The 15,709-nt window shown below is 30.5% G+C and overlaps 1 protein-coding gene across 3 annotated transcripts in view; it reads right to left on the reverse strand.

Moving 5' to 3' along the window:
* LOC124359955 overlaps positions 1-15,709 on the reverse strand; it is a 222,149-nt gene that overhangs the window by 158,025 nt on the left and 48,415 nt on the right. For all 3 annotated transcript variants that reach the window (XR_006922198.1, XM_046813148.1, XM_046813147.1), the window contains exon 3: positions 683-706. The gene's annotated coding sequence lies outside the window, so the exon portion shown is untranslated. The remainder of the gene's footprint in view (positions 1-682; positions 707-15,709) is intronic.

Below are 15,709 nucleotides of genomic sequence, written 5' to 3' on the forward strand. Positions count from 1 at the left end.
ACGTACGATTTAACTGGTCGAAAGCAGGCATGAGTTATGTAGATGTCTAGTAGGCTCGTACACAGTTTGTCCGATAGCATGATCTCAAGTTAACGTAGTTATCAGGATTCTTTAATCAAAGTTCAACGTACGATTTAACTGGTCGAAAGCAAGTACGATTTATATATAGCGGGTTGTCTGGTAGTGTCGTAAATAATACATCCAGTAACTAAAGGCCCTTTATCTCGAGTTTAATGCCGTTACCATGACTCTTAAACGCAAGTTCAACTTCCAAGTTCTCTGGTATTGAGTAGACGTTATGTGGTGTTAGTTGTCTAAAGTTCTTTCCTGTGTAATCTCATTAAATAAGGTCTCTTTATTTCAGGTGCTGCAAAGGTATCTTGTCAAAGTCAGATCATAAGTTACCCTGAATATGTCATCACCAGGGCTCTTGAAACTGCCTAGTCCTTACGAAACCTTTCGTTCCCTCATCCAAAACATAAAATAATACTTGAAAAGTGTTGTAATACTAACTAATAATTTTGAAAAGGTTAATCACTGGGTATTGGGTAAAATTATTTTTAAAGTGATTAGACTGAAACAATTTACTATATTACAATAGACAACAAACGTCATGTATAACGTTTTTGGTTTTATAATAATAATCTAATCTATTCAATATAACAACTGTATCGATACTTACTGCTTCTTTGAACTCGGAAACAATCTAAACAAACAGAAAGAAAACATTAGATACTTCTAAAGAATTAATATAGTAAAATAGAAAGTAGATATGGGTCAATAAAAATTACAAGAAACCTGTAAAATGCTGCGGTTTTTATTTTAATTCCATCAACATTTATCTATATGATATTATGTGAAACTGTTCAACATTTTATCTTGAATTAGTGACAGTAAGTAAATATGCTCTTATGTGAAGTAAACATAGAATACATGTTTTTATCTTTTGAGATTTCTTATTTTAGAATACGTATTACAAAATTAAATTTAGTTAAAAATGTCTTGTCCAGTAATTATTTGGAATCTAAACAAGAGTGTTCTTTCTAAATATGTTTTTGTAGACAACTGTTAGAGGGTCTCAAAGTTCTCGTACGAGTTGATGGTTTTTATCAATTCTTTTCAGAAAAACATCATGGAAATCGTGAAACTATTTTATGGCCGTAGGATTACGTTTCGTAAAAAAGCAAACGCTTTATGAGTTTCCTGGATATAACAGATCTATTAATCTCTTCAACTACCAAAATACTGAGAAAGTATTTTATAATTTTTACAGCTGCTACTTTATGGACGAACGGCAGCAATTACCTGTCTCGCAGAGTGAGCAGAAGCTGCAATGAGCGCTGCTGGACTCGCTCCAGCTCCAAGCTCAGATATAATGAACAAAGTTCTGTCGGCAATAACAATGCAATGCAGTAAAAACTTGTAAACTACCATTCCTCGCATGTCTTAAACAGAAAATAAAGACCAGCACAATGTACCACATCATAAAGGATAAACTTTTCTACTTCAACATTCAGTTTGAGTTTTATTAAATATATGTAATTTTGTATGTCACTTTATATATATATATATTATATATATATATATATATATATATATATAAAGTTTTATTTGGTTAATTTTAAAACCTTTTATAACGGTAGAACTACAAGTTGAATATACACTGTTATATTATAATGGCTTCGCTTTGTACTTGAACGACCAAAACAGAGAAAGAATATCAATAATTTTTATAATTTTGTTATTGCTGTAATTTGTAAGTTTTAAAGCAACACGATATTAGACACAGCTAGTTAAAAATACCCATCAAATTGTTTAAAAGACGTTGAAAAATTATGTTGAGTATATTGAAGAGATGTATAAGTAGAAGTTCGCGTGGAAAAGCGTAATGGATTGGTGTTTTTGTTTGACAGATCAAAGTGGTGTAATTTTAGGTGCGTATTTTTGATTGACTTCAATTCTTGATAAAAGTAAGCTTTTATGTTTCATTTGCACTGTTTTTTACTTGTGTGTCGTGATATGTTTCCTATTTTATATATGAAAAAGGTAAAATCTCAATGTTCAAATCAAACCAATTTTTCAACCTTTATGAATCGTTAAAATGCATGGTAAAAGACAAGTTTAATGTAATTATTTCTAACTTTATATTTTTCTTAATTATATACAAGAAATGTATAACATTACAAATTAAAAAATATAATTTTTGGTAGAACATATTGACCAATAAACAATTTTACTTGAAAGTAACTTACCTATGATTCATTATATACTTCAATTTTCAAAAACTATGTGAGTTACAAAATCTTTTGTATTGAACACTTTTAAAACACAATTTAATACAATTTTCATACAGCAACTATACAAACTAGAACTTAAATCGCCTTCTAATTATGTTTACATAAGTAAAAGTTTTAATGCGTTACTATTTCTACATATTTATTTCCCAAAATTCAGCAAATCTGTTAGTTAATGTCCTAGAATATTGATATAGTATATAACAACAGTTTTGATTCGTACTTACATTACATGTAGGACATTTGTACTTATAGTTGAAATCTGCATTTAGTTAAATACATTTATGCTAACTTCAGCGAGTCAGCGTTCATGACAAGTAGTGTATTGTGGCTTACAGTTGCAACATTTGCATAATCAAGCGCTGTTTGTCCTGTTTATCGCATGCACGTGGAGTGATTGGATTGGAACCTTCACACATAATCAGGACCTGGCATTCCCTTAATTACAGAAATCATATATAATTACCAGAACAAACTATCAAGAAGGTATAAACTACAAATGAATATTCTTTTTTAAATAATTCTCGACCTCAATCACTTTTCAATTATTCTTATATATACTCTCCAAATACAAAAGTCATGAAAATAAGCCGTAAGGGTATTTATTCTGGAGTTGTGACCGTTTTTATGCAATGACGTTTGAAGTATCCAGTTTATTTATCTGTCAGGTGGGATAAGTAAGGAGGTTTTCAGGGCAGCCACGCGATCGATACAAGACTGTTTTCGATCGTCGTGATCAATTCCGCTTTATTCCTTTTCCTGTTTGATGATACCCTAGCACAGTCCAGTGGCCCATGAGGGCGGGCGAAATAAGAGTAAACAGGGTTGTAGGCTCTCGTTTTCTATAAAGAAAATAAAAGAACCCCCAGTTGACTATATTACGAGTATTAGTCTTTTGTAATCCCTTTTAAACTCATAGATATACTCGTAAATATTATTTCAAAAAGCAGAAAAAATATTGGAAATCCTTAACATTGTATTATATTTTGACCCAATATTTTGATAATTATTATCGTAAAACGTTTTTATTTAACTGGTTTCATCAATTTTATTGCAACTTAGAAGGTACTATGTGGTATAGGTTTAATTAGATCATTTTGAAATTAAAGCATTAGATTGGTGATTTTTTACACATTCTGTAGATAACATTTCTTTGTTAACGAGGGTTTTTTAATGAATTCGCCATATGTGATTTAGGACTGTTGCATATTTTCTGGGTATTCTTCAAAATCATCTGCATTTGCACATTCATGAAATCTTTCCAGATTCGTTCAAATAAAAAGGAAATTCAAACTTTATAAATTATATAATTTATAAGAGTTTATACTTAAATCTCCAGAGAATATAAAACTGTATACATAATAATAAATAATTAAAAAAAATTATAAGGTAAGAAAAATATTTAATACAAAACTACAAACTTTGATAAATTCATTGTTTTATTATTAGAGGCCTAATAAAATTTGAAAAGTTAAATATCCAATGTATAGATTTTAATAGTTTTAAAATATTTTTTATTAAATTTTAACTACTGATACAAACAAACAGCAAAAGTGCATCCTACTAAATAACGGAGGAAATGTTCCTTATTCAAATATAATAAATGAAAAACTAGTAAATAAAATTCAAAGTTCTTTAAGTCTTTTGATTTAATTTTTTTTACACATTTTAAAATCGGTTATTTAGAGAGGATCAACCTACAGATATCGAGTTTTAAAACAATTGGTCATATAAAATATAGTTTTAACAAGCAATTCAAGAAATTGATTCGATAATACTAATTTAATACAATCCCCCATTTTGTGAATTAGGGCAAATACTATTTTCGAACAATACATATTCTCGGGGTAAAAGCGTATATCTGGGCTGTTCAGCAGTTTCAAGAGGGACAGACGTTATGGACATCCAGCAAAGTGCGAACTTGAGTGTAACTGAAACTGGGATATGCGGGATGAAAGTAATAAAAGTTGGAAACAAGAACAATAAAAGTCAGTCTGCGTGCCGCCACGTTGGCAGTAGACCAGAACAGGAAATGACGTCAGTAGTTAGAGTTACCGGATGCAGGGCCCCCACTACGCCGAAGAAATATACTTCTGTCACACTGTTTTGTTAATAGTAAAGTAATAAACAGGCCAAAACAAATTCATGCTTTGTCCTTAACTTTGTGAAAATGATTGAGGCTTTTCCATATTATGCGAATTTAAAATTAAACAGAAGTTAGGAGCCATTTTAATGATTACACTCAATAGAATCCAATTTGATGTCAGTGGACTCTGAAATTTGTCATATAATTGTACTAACTAAGAAAGTGTTTTACCTTCTCTCAATATATTCGTATTTCTACTTATTATTTATCTTAAAATCAAGGCTTGAAGTTAAGTCTATAAAAGTAATAAAATACAATTTTTGTCTTGTGATCTTTCTCCTGTAGAGGAGCTAAAACGGTAAAGCGTAAAGGTATAAGTTTCAAGGAAACATGGTTAGTTGATCTCGTACAAGTAACTTTTGTTAAATTGTATCCAAAGTAATTGCAAAGAAAAATAAAAGTGACTGTTGACGCTGTGTACCCTTACTTTAACAAAAGGTAAATAGTAACGTCATCTCTGTATCTATTTTCACTCGTGCAGTACATTTTTGTTTAAAAAATGTTAGTTCTCAAAACAAACAACAAACTAGTAAACGCACGGCACTAAAATATTGTGTAATACAATACAGTGTTTCACATCTCTTTATTTTATGTTTTATTCATTGAAAGACATCTCTCTAAAATTGAATATTTTATTAAACACTTAAAGCAGGTATCCATGATGCATTTCATGCTCTCAACTGTCTTCCATAAAACTGAAAGGTTCGGATGCAACGCTATTTTTATAATTCCATTTTAAAACAACATAGGACCCTATCGTATTACATCACAAGTGCTTTCACTAAGAAAGCTAAGAACTTCGACTTTGGAGTTTCTCTAAATTGGTCTAAAATATATGAAGTGTTAATGAAATCTGGGTTTTTCAGTCATGTGTTAGTTCGGTTATTTAAACACACATGTGACAGGAACGGATACTCATCCGACAAGTTAGAGATCCGGGTTCGAGTCCCTGTGGAGCAAGTGTTTTTTTGTGATTCAATGTTTATTGAAATTAGATATTGAGGCCTTCGTAAAAAACATGTCTGATTTATTTCAGACGTTTCTAAAATTATAATGCAGTTATTATCATTTTAACTGATAACTATTACATTCTTTACTAATTAAATTAATATACTGATTTAATTCTTTACAACCTTTCTATAAAAAACGTTATGTATGAAAACAGTAAGATATTGAGAATTTTTATTATTGAGTTTAAGTTTGATATGTGATAAAAGCTTTCATTCTTAGTTCAACGTATTTTCGTGCACCTGATGAGACAATGAGAATACTTCTTCACTTACATTGCACTAATTATTGTAGTCCGGGTGTCTCTGACGTCGAAACGATGCAAGGGGTTTCGTTTTGAGCTTCTTCGTTCTTCGTCGCCGACTGTTTTTGGATCCCTTTAGACGAACATGACCAGATTTCAGGACTAAAGTCTGGAACAGCATCAGATTTCATATGCTGCGCGTAAGAGGATGGTGGAGTAAGAGGAACTGGATCTAACCTCAACATTCGTAGTTTTTTTACTCGGAAATAATTAATTCGGTAATAAAATATTTAATTTGCAATTATTAATTTGAAATAAACTTATTAATTATGTCTTGTATGCCTGCGGTACCACAAAGAGTTGGTGAACGACTGTTTAGTAGTAGACATACTATTTCCCCTTAGATTATTTATATATCGTCATTTATCTTTGGTAATAGTGGGTATTCACGTAATGGACTGAGAAAAGATCCTTTGATGTTTTAAAAGATATAAGGAGCACAGATTACGGACTTTAACAAAACCTAAATTACTATAAGTCGATGTTTAATGATTGTTAACGTAATGTATACTAACGATATATTATATAATGCACACTTTTTTTGTTTCATTTTTGCTTATTATAAACTTATTATTTTTTATAGCAAAAACTGTTTTAGTTTTCTTATAAAAGCTATTATGTTCAAACCTATAAAGAATATTGCTAATGGCTTCACTACTGAAAAAATAAAATGGAAATTCCTTTATAATTTAAACGCAATACATATATTTCCTAGAGAGTCAATAGTACAACTTATGGAAATCTGACTTTTTAAATTAATTGCTGCCACCCACCTTCTAAGTAGTTGAAATAATCATCTGAAAATAGATAAAAGAAGTAAACCAAGGTAAATTATTAATCATTCCAGAGTTCCATTGAACTGTGAATGAACGGAAGAGAAAATGGAAACAAAGGTTGAAGAGGGTTTGCAAATAAATCCAAGACAAGGAGAAAATCTCTTCAACCTTTATTGTAAGACGACTTTTGTTCACCGGAGTATCCTTCTCCAAATAAATTGGAAACTCACAATCTGTTCTTTCAGCCCTGGAGGCGGACTGCAACGGAAAGGCCCTATGCCAAGGAAGAACTTCACATATTGATCTTTGTTTGGATGCTTTATTGCCTTTATTGCCACTTGACTGTTTTACATAATGCAGACTATTCTCATATTGGAGCTTTGCCGATCGTTTTATGATGATATCGTTTCACTCACGATTCAAACAATTTTATACATTGTTGCTGAAAAAAGAAAAATCCTTGAAGACTGTGTGTTCTGAGTTTAAAGCTCAAACGGAATTTGATTTTGATTTTATGCAATAAGTTAAGGTTTTATGTTTATAACATGCTTTATGGCAACAATCATCAGAGACCTCTCCATTTCATTCACATTCTAAATAGGCTTTTGATGCTCAAATAAATTAGTAAAATAACAAATAGTTAATCCTGCAAAACGACAAATCTTGTTAGATTAAACTCGCCAAAACCGAATCTAAACCGTGTTATTGATAGGAATAAGGAGGGAAGAAAATCAGCCCTATATCGAGTGAATTGCTAAATTTAAAACTATTTTCAAGTTTTTTTCCTCTGGTTGGTTGATTTTCCACGACAGATTACCATACAGGTGGCAACACTGACCGAATAATAAGGATCAAGTTCAAAAATATCCTTAAAAACAATAAACGATGTTTTTTAAAGACGCTTTCCTCTGTTTAACTTAAATAAAATGCATTGCAAATTAAGTTCTCCCAACTTGGTCTTCTTGCATTTTACAATATTCTTGCACCCGACAAAGAGACCGTATATATCTAAGATGTTATCGTGGTTAAGAGGAAGACCGGTTGATTTAACTACGGTAATTTCGGATAAAGTAGAAAAGGATAGGATGGTAGAATATGGAAGATTTGATTCCCATAGAAGATACAAACTTAGGTTATACAATGGGGCTAATACATAATAGAATTAAACTCGTCATACTCATATTTACATTCTGCCAGTATTTCACAAAGTTGAGGGATTTTTTAATTATAACAGTTTATTATGAAAAAGTTACCCTTTCGTAACCAAAGAAACAACGGCTACTAACATGACAATGGTGGTAGAACTGAGTCTGCATGGTCTAATACACTTTGGATTTGAGCGTAGGTTCTCAGATTATCTCTGTGATAGGTTGAAACGCATTGCTTCCACCGACTAGTAAACATTTCGCAACAAGGATGTGAACATGGTTAAGCAGTTTTATTTTCAAGAACTGTTGAATTGAAAAACTAAATATAATTAAACGATTTCGGATTAAATTAAAGGTTATTATGTTTAATAACCTATTAATAACATGCTCTTTTTGGATGTATTTTAACTAAATTCATGTAGATTAAACAATATTTATATTTTTTTTTTCAAATATAATCTTATATAACACATTCGGTTTCATAAGATCCTCGCACAGGCCAAATGCCAATAAGGGTGGACTGAATACAGATAAAAAGAGGATCGATTTCTTTTTTTATATAAAAAATATTACATCACCTATGGCTAGTCACAATGCTTCAGAAGATATGATGGGTTGATTTACAGTCACTGTCAAGAAGAAGCCATTATCCCTGGTACGTGCCCTCATTATCCAGGAAGTGCACTATCCCTATTACGGTACAGCATTTTTAACATTGCTTTTTAAGACATATTCTTTTAAATGTCATTTTTAATTGTACAAAAGAAAATAAAAAATTAATTTTAATTTTGATTTGGGTATATTACTTTAACACCTTATAGTCAATTATTGTGCAATTTAAATTTTAAAGTCAATATTTTTCTTACATTTATAAATAACGAAATCTATAGGTTTCTGAAAGAATTGGAGTAGATAGCGCAATGTACATCCTTAAAGCCTATATCGATTTCTGCACTAAGCAGTCAGCATTTCAATTCAAATTTGTTGAATATTTAAACGGCCTTGACGCGCAAAGGTATTTTTAGTAGGTTAAAGCTTAATTATCCGTATCTCAATAGATCTTCCTTAAAAATAGGTTCTTCTGGGTCCAAGGAAGAATTGTATTAATAATAGGGTCAAAGGTCAAAGGGTCTTGGAAAAACGGTATATAGATATTATGTGCCATGGTGATATGTAGTTTTTACTAATTGCTTAACCTTAGTTTTTTGGTAAGCCAGCGCGTTTGATTAAAACCGCTCATTAGTAAGACTTTACCTTTTTCTATTAGTTATTCATGCATACGAAAGTATAAAGCTGTGAGGAAGGACACTTCATATTGTTTATTAAGGAAGCGACAACAGCCTTGTGTTTAGTTTATTATTAACTATGCGTCAGGTGTTTCTTAATACCTCTTTTACATTCTGTCGGTTCTTTAAATATAATAATAATAATAATAATTTATTTTCCAAATAAATACATTACATAGTTCCTTGTACAAATACAGGATAATAAAAACCATAATAATATACTTAGGTAACAAAATACATTTGCCATTACCACAATAATTGAAATCTAAAAGTATCTTAAACTAAGTGCCAAGCCTAACTTTACATCCTTAAAACTTAACGCATTCATTCCAACATGAACTCTTCACATACACTCTTCACATTCATACATGCACAACAAATATAAAGTACGATATTACTGTGAAATTCATGGATTGACACATTTAAATATAACAAAATTAAATCAGAATGTTGGGTCATGTATTGTACAAAATATATTGGATATTTATTATTATTTATTTGCAACTAGAGTACTCCAAGGCAGTGCCTGTTTGGAGGTACTTTCACCACTAGAAATCCTGTAATATTATGGCAAAACAGAGTATAAATATATATATATATTATAATTTTCCAAACTTTAACATGATATTTCAAAAGAAAATTTATCGTTCAAGTGTAATTTTGTATAAGCCCTTCAGTCCCAGGATATGTCTTTGTTTTCAAAGTTAATTTATATTTTTGACGTTATTTAAATTTGTAAATATTGTTAAAATTGAATTGTATGGCAAAAAGTTTTCAAGCGTTTCTATGCAATCATAATAGGATAGTATACTAGTAGTTATGAAAGGAATGTTCTATTGAACTATATTAAACATCTTATCTTCAATATTTTCAACAGTAAACAACCATATTCTAACTTTATTAGCAAAAAAGGTTGCTGTTTTTAAATTTTGAATTTCAGTTGGCAATTTATTAAACATTCTTGGTGCTAAAAAAGTAATATGTTTTTGTGAAGTATGTATTGGAAGGTTTGGGTACAGTAAAACTAGCTGCATTCATTAGTTGCAACCAGCTGCATATTACGTTGTTTAGGTTTATTAAGGGTGAAACTATGACGTTGGAATATGCTTCATATTATTTTCTACTAAAAATAAAATGTACTATTTCATCACCAAGACACGTTTTTTCCTAAAAATATTAATAATATTAATTTTTCAATAATTGGAGTATGCAAATTATTACGTTTGTGGGATTTAGTTAAAGAAAGAAGATTTAGTTAAGGATGTGATTAACTAAGAATTCAAATGATTTATACATACAATTACGAAACAATGTATTTATATTTAAAATAAATATTAATATTAATCTATTTTCAAAACATTCACATGTCCATACTTATGGAACGCAATGTTCACATATTGAAATCAACTAAAGGTAGGTTTGGATATAAAATCACAGATACATTGCAGGGCAGCCTATCACAGGCCCGGCTATAAAAGGTAGGCTATACATCACCGACAGACAGACGGACAGACGTGAGGAGACTCTGATATCGGGGGATTTATGGCAGCTAAGGGCAGCAAAATATTACTGCTAACTATTTCCGTATGGGCTATATACAATCAGAATCTTTCGTCTTCCTCCTTTTTCTCAAGTTATTTCCCTATCAGCTTTTTTATTGCCAAAGGTTCCTATAACTCCTATAATTGTTCATATTTTTTAAAAGGTAATAAATCATAACATAACTAGAATCAAACCATATACATTTAAAAAGTGTTTATGAAACCTTTTTTTGAATATTTGTACTAAACTTATTTCTTTTCTAATATAGACGACATTAACATTAATAATCGTACATAGTAGGCTAATAGAATTTCCTTTAACTAAAGTATACTTTTTACGCAATTGATTTATTTTTCATCTTGTATTGAATTTGTTATTGTCTGACACACCAAAAATACTTACCGCAAACATATACTTCTGAGTATGGTCAAGTAAGACTGTACTCCTTATTGGAATACTTATTAAATGGGTTATTGCCTAGTTCATAAATCACAGTATATTTTGTCGGTAACATCTTTTCTCAATGAAATTTTAACCTTAAAACCCTCCGGTTATATTTGCCCATATCCGGGTCATACGGGTCATATATCCCGTAAGATGTCTAGTATTGGAAGATAATCATTTCGTCATCAATACAGACTACAAATTAAAGTCGCTTTTTGTTGGTCTGTTTGTGAATCGATATTTCCTAAACTACTCATTGCACTTTGATACGGTTTTCGCTATCGGCTTCGTTAGGAATTACGCCAGGTTCCTCGGTATGTTTAATCAATATTGTAATCATATTCAGTATACAGACCTTGACCATTAGTGTAAAGCATACTGCAAAACGAAGTTATTAATTTTCACTACATTTTTAACCAGTGATGAATTTATCCATCTATGCTTCTACGCATTGGAAATATTAAATATATGCTGTTATAAAACCCATATTAATGAACAAAGCTGTGAGTTTTGCGATACTTGAAACTAGTTGGCTCCCTTAACATTGTGTATAGAATTTTTGCTATAGCTTAAGGAAAACAGAGGATTGGCACACTCTTACCCTTATACCGGAAGGAGAACACCAGTGACGAAAGTATATGCTTTTTGACCAAAGTAGTTTTAATATACTAATGTATTCATATATTTTCTTTACAGGGGATACATTGCGGGGATACATTTTAGCGCTCCATAATATTACATCATAATTGCTTTCAAGTAAGTAAGTACTTTCATAAGTAGGATACATCCTTCAATTTTGAATATTGCATGTGAATCCGCGGGCAACTGCTAGTAAATCTTTTATACAATAGCAATAATTTTCGAAAAGTGACATTTAATACCGTCCGATAAAGTTTATCACTTGTTATCCGTAATCTCAAAACGGCGATAAGCCGATTTATCTGGAGCGGCTTGACTAGAAGCTTACAACATCTATGTATTGACCGATCACTCTACGTCAGATGTACTCCCGACATCCCCTTCATCCTCCTCCAGCAAACTCCACAGACACTAGCCCACACATCCGCTGTGGAGTGTTGATACAAACTGTTTAGTATCTGTCGCTATAGGTCAGTTACAACTCCTAAGCACGATTCGTAATTTAACATTATAACCTCATTTTATTAACGACAACGTAAGTTAGACGAATGCTAGACTTACTGAGATTTTCTTTGTTTTGAATAGGTACTCCAATAGAATAAATTATAAGTGCCTTTTTATTCCTCTTCTCATATAGAATAATGTAATGTGATAATTTAAATTATGTATTGTTTTTATTCGTGCTATCTACTTTTAGAATTCGGAAAATCCATCTTCAGGTACTAGGTTAAGACCAATAAAATAAATAGTTTAACTAATTTAACATTTATTACAACTACCTTTCTAGCTCATTTTTTATACAATTTTAATGAACAATTTATTTTATTAAAAATCTCATACAATTTTATTCGTGTAATCAAGCTGCATGCTGGTAGATATCGTTAAATGATTCATCCATTTAAATATTAAAATTTAGTAACGTGGCAATAACTAGGAATGAATCATCATATTACTTCCGTTACTTAGTTTTCATCTAACTAATCTATCTAACCATGCATCATTTTTAAATCTATGCCTTTATCAAACAATAATAAGTAATAATTTAGAAGTTTTATGAACCTAAAGTTTTATTTATTGGTGGGTTCAAAGAACAATGTATATAAACTTGTATTATATGTTTTATTGCCTACTTTTGATTATTCGTGTATTTTTCACAGGTTGCAAGGCATTGGCAATAACATATTGAAGAATTAGTAATAAAACTATGACAATTAAATACTCAAATGATCTTGTAAAAATTACAAAATATAGTTTTCAATAAAAATATTTTAATTGAAAACTGAACAACCTAAGCATTGTATTTGTTTTACGAAAACATTCTAATAAAGCACAAATTATTAAAAACTTTATTTCTAGTTGAACAGTTTTTTATGCAGTATAAAATTGTGTTATAGTAGGTGATAATTTTATTTTGGTTTACCTCATTATTCAACTTCTTTAGTAGTACAACAGCTGTTTATATTATGACGTTACGTTAATTAACTAAAATTATATTTTTTTCTAGATATTTCATAAATCTTTTAAAATAAAAACAGTTTGTTTTAGATTTGTTGAATGCATACGCAACCCATTACTTTTTGGATTTAAATTCAATAACTTTATCTATAAAGGTGACAGTACAAGAGATACTCGTAAACAGTAATCATATATTATCCTGTATACATTTCAGCTGACACTAATGGAATTATTGCAACCTTATGTTAATCTCTTTATACGCAATGCGAAACTCTGTTCTTGTAATTTCATACAAATTCCCCAATTCAAAAATATAGCAGGTTTAAAATCTGTTTTTAAAATATACATTTTTAAAGATAGAAATAAAATTTCGTTTAAAAACAAACACCTGATCGGATGTTGAGATCATAATTCTCTTGTAGTGAAATAAACCTTCGGTTCATGATAGGCTTGCCTTAAGTATGAACATCTTTTAACACAAATAAAATACTATTATCAATCTCTATATGTAAAACATTTTCAATTTTTTTAATCGTAAGTAAAATAACTCATAGTTAGTTAACTATTGCTTCCTTGTTAATTACGAGTAAAAAGCAATTCAATTATATTAATTCACTAAACATAATAATTAGTTTTTATTTTCAGATAACACCTAAATAAAGACATTTACTGCTTTTAGTATTCTATTTGAAGTCTAGGATAACCATGTCGTATTACTACACTTAAATATAACTATCAAAATTTAAATGGCATCAAAACATGTCGCCTCGTCTTGAACTTGTGCTGTGGAATAAATGTTTACTACTAAGTGAAAGAATGCGGGCGGGAGATTGTTTTCAGCAAAGTTTGTAACCACTCACTAACTAGAAAGTTGGACAGGGTGAGAGAAATGTTCTCCAGAAATATTCTCTGACATCAAACCAACAACATCACTGTATTGTGAATAGTCGAAGTACAGGTAGTTTGCAATCGTATGTAAACCTTTCATCCATCTTTACAGTATGGTGACATTATCAATAGAGAAAAAATGTTTTATAAATGCTAAAGCAAGAGTTTTAATCAATATGTGAGTACGAGTGTTTTGGAATAAATACAAATAATCAAAACTACAAGGGAAAATTATTACGTGGGGCAAATTTTCAGGTATCAATATTCACTGAGCTTCAGTGAAGTCTATCAGTCGTGGGGATGGGGAAGTTTTTTCTATCTGGCCACACTATACCTCGAAAACCAAGTGACCTATTAATTGACTTCCAACTGCAGATGAAGCTTGAGGTGTGTACATGGAATTTGGCTGGGCGTTTGCCACTGTTTTTAATTTGCCTTATAGTTAACCACGACAGCAACGAGAAAATATTGGTATAAATAAATTTGTGTAACAAACTCAACAAACCATAAGAGGTTATAACTCCTGACACATAAACACATTTAGCCTAACTATCCTAAATTAGTAAACATACATCGTTTTATAACTGACTCGGTCTGAAGGAAACAGGATCTTCATGACATTACCAAAAATCAGCAACATTACGCTTCGAATTCTTGATTCAGATCTCTTCTTCGAGTGAATAACTAACCTAACACAAATTTATATTCTAGATTAAAAGAAACAAATTATATTACAGCGTTGTGCCACGCATAATAAAATAATCACGACCATCATGTGTGTCAAAAAGTTTACTTGGTCTTTAGTTTTTTTTTATTCAAACACTGATATAAAACACAATTTAATGAACACAAATAAGGATGTACTATCCTGAAAGATATGCCGAGAAAGATTTCTTATGTAGACTTTAATTTTCATAAAGGTTTATTTCTACAAGAATGAGTTTTATGATACGTAATCTTTGCGTCAACCTCTTTTTTGCATGATTGTCTGTCTTCATGATTGTCGCAGGACATCTCGAGAACAAAATGAGTTATAGATTTGAAATTTTGCATGCAACCTCAGCGAAGCCTGTTATGACACACGGTACACATATTTAAGAATAATCCCTTTATTGAATCTTTATAACAGAGTAAAGAGATGTTATTCAAGTTTATCACATGAAGGGCTGAAAGAATTATTTGCAGTCAAGAGTATTTTAGATCAACATTATTTAGAGTGCACAGCGTGTAAGATTTCATTTTAAAAAACGAGTACACCACCACCAATATAAGTTTCTGACATTCAAGATTTAGTTTTGATTTTGAAATTATGGAAAGTGTTAACATTTTAGGATATAAAAATACGAGTGTTATGCGCAACAAGATCCCTTTATCTACTAAGTTATCCTTTTTCATATGACCCCGAATTAAACTAAATTTATTGTTATAATTACATTTGATTTTGTTTTTCATTAACAAGTAATCATAATGAAATTTATAGATTTATATATAATTAATTAATACGTACTTGCTGTAAACACGTTAAACAAAATTTGGTTTTAAAGTAATACAAGTTTGAAGTAAATTGTGTATTATTAACATTACTTCTACGGATAGGAGCAAAGTTGAGAATCTTAAATAAAACCGAAATTAAGTATCGGAAAACTGTCCGAGAGTTTTATTTAATACTTTCAATTAGAAACGGAAGCTTTTCAACGTAGTTAAGAAACGATTTCGCTTAAAGTCAAGATACTTTGAATTCTTTTCCTTTAATTAGTTCTTAAATGATGATATTGCACA

The sequence above is a fragment of the Homalodisca vitripennis genome, chromosome 4, assembly GCF_021130785.1.
Source record: "Homalodisca vitripennis isolate AUS2020 chromosome 4, UT_GWSS_2.1, whole genome shotgun sequence".
NCBI lineage: Eukaryota > Metazoa > Arthropoda > Insecta > Hemiptera > Cicadellidae > Homalodisca > Homalodisca vitripennis.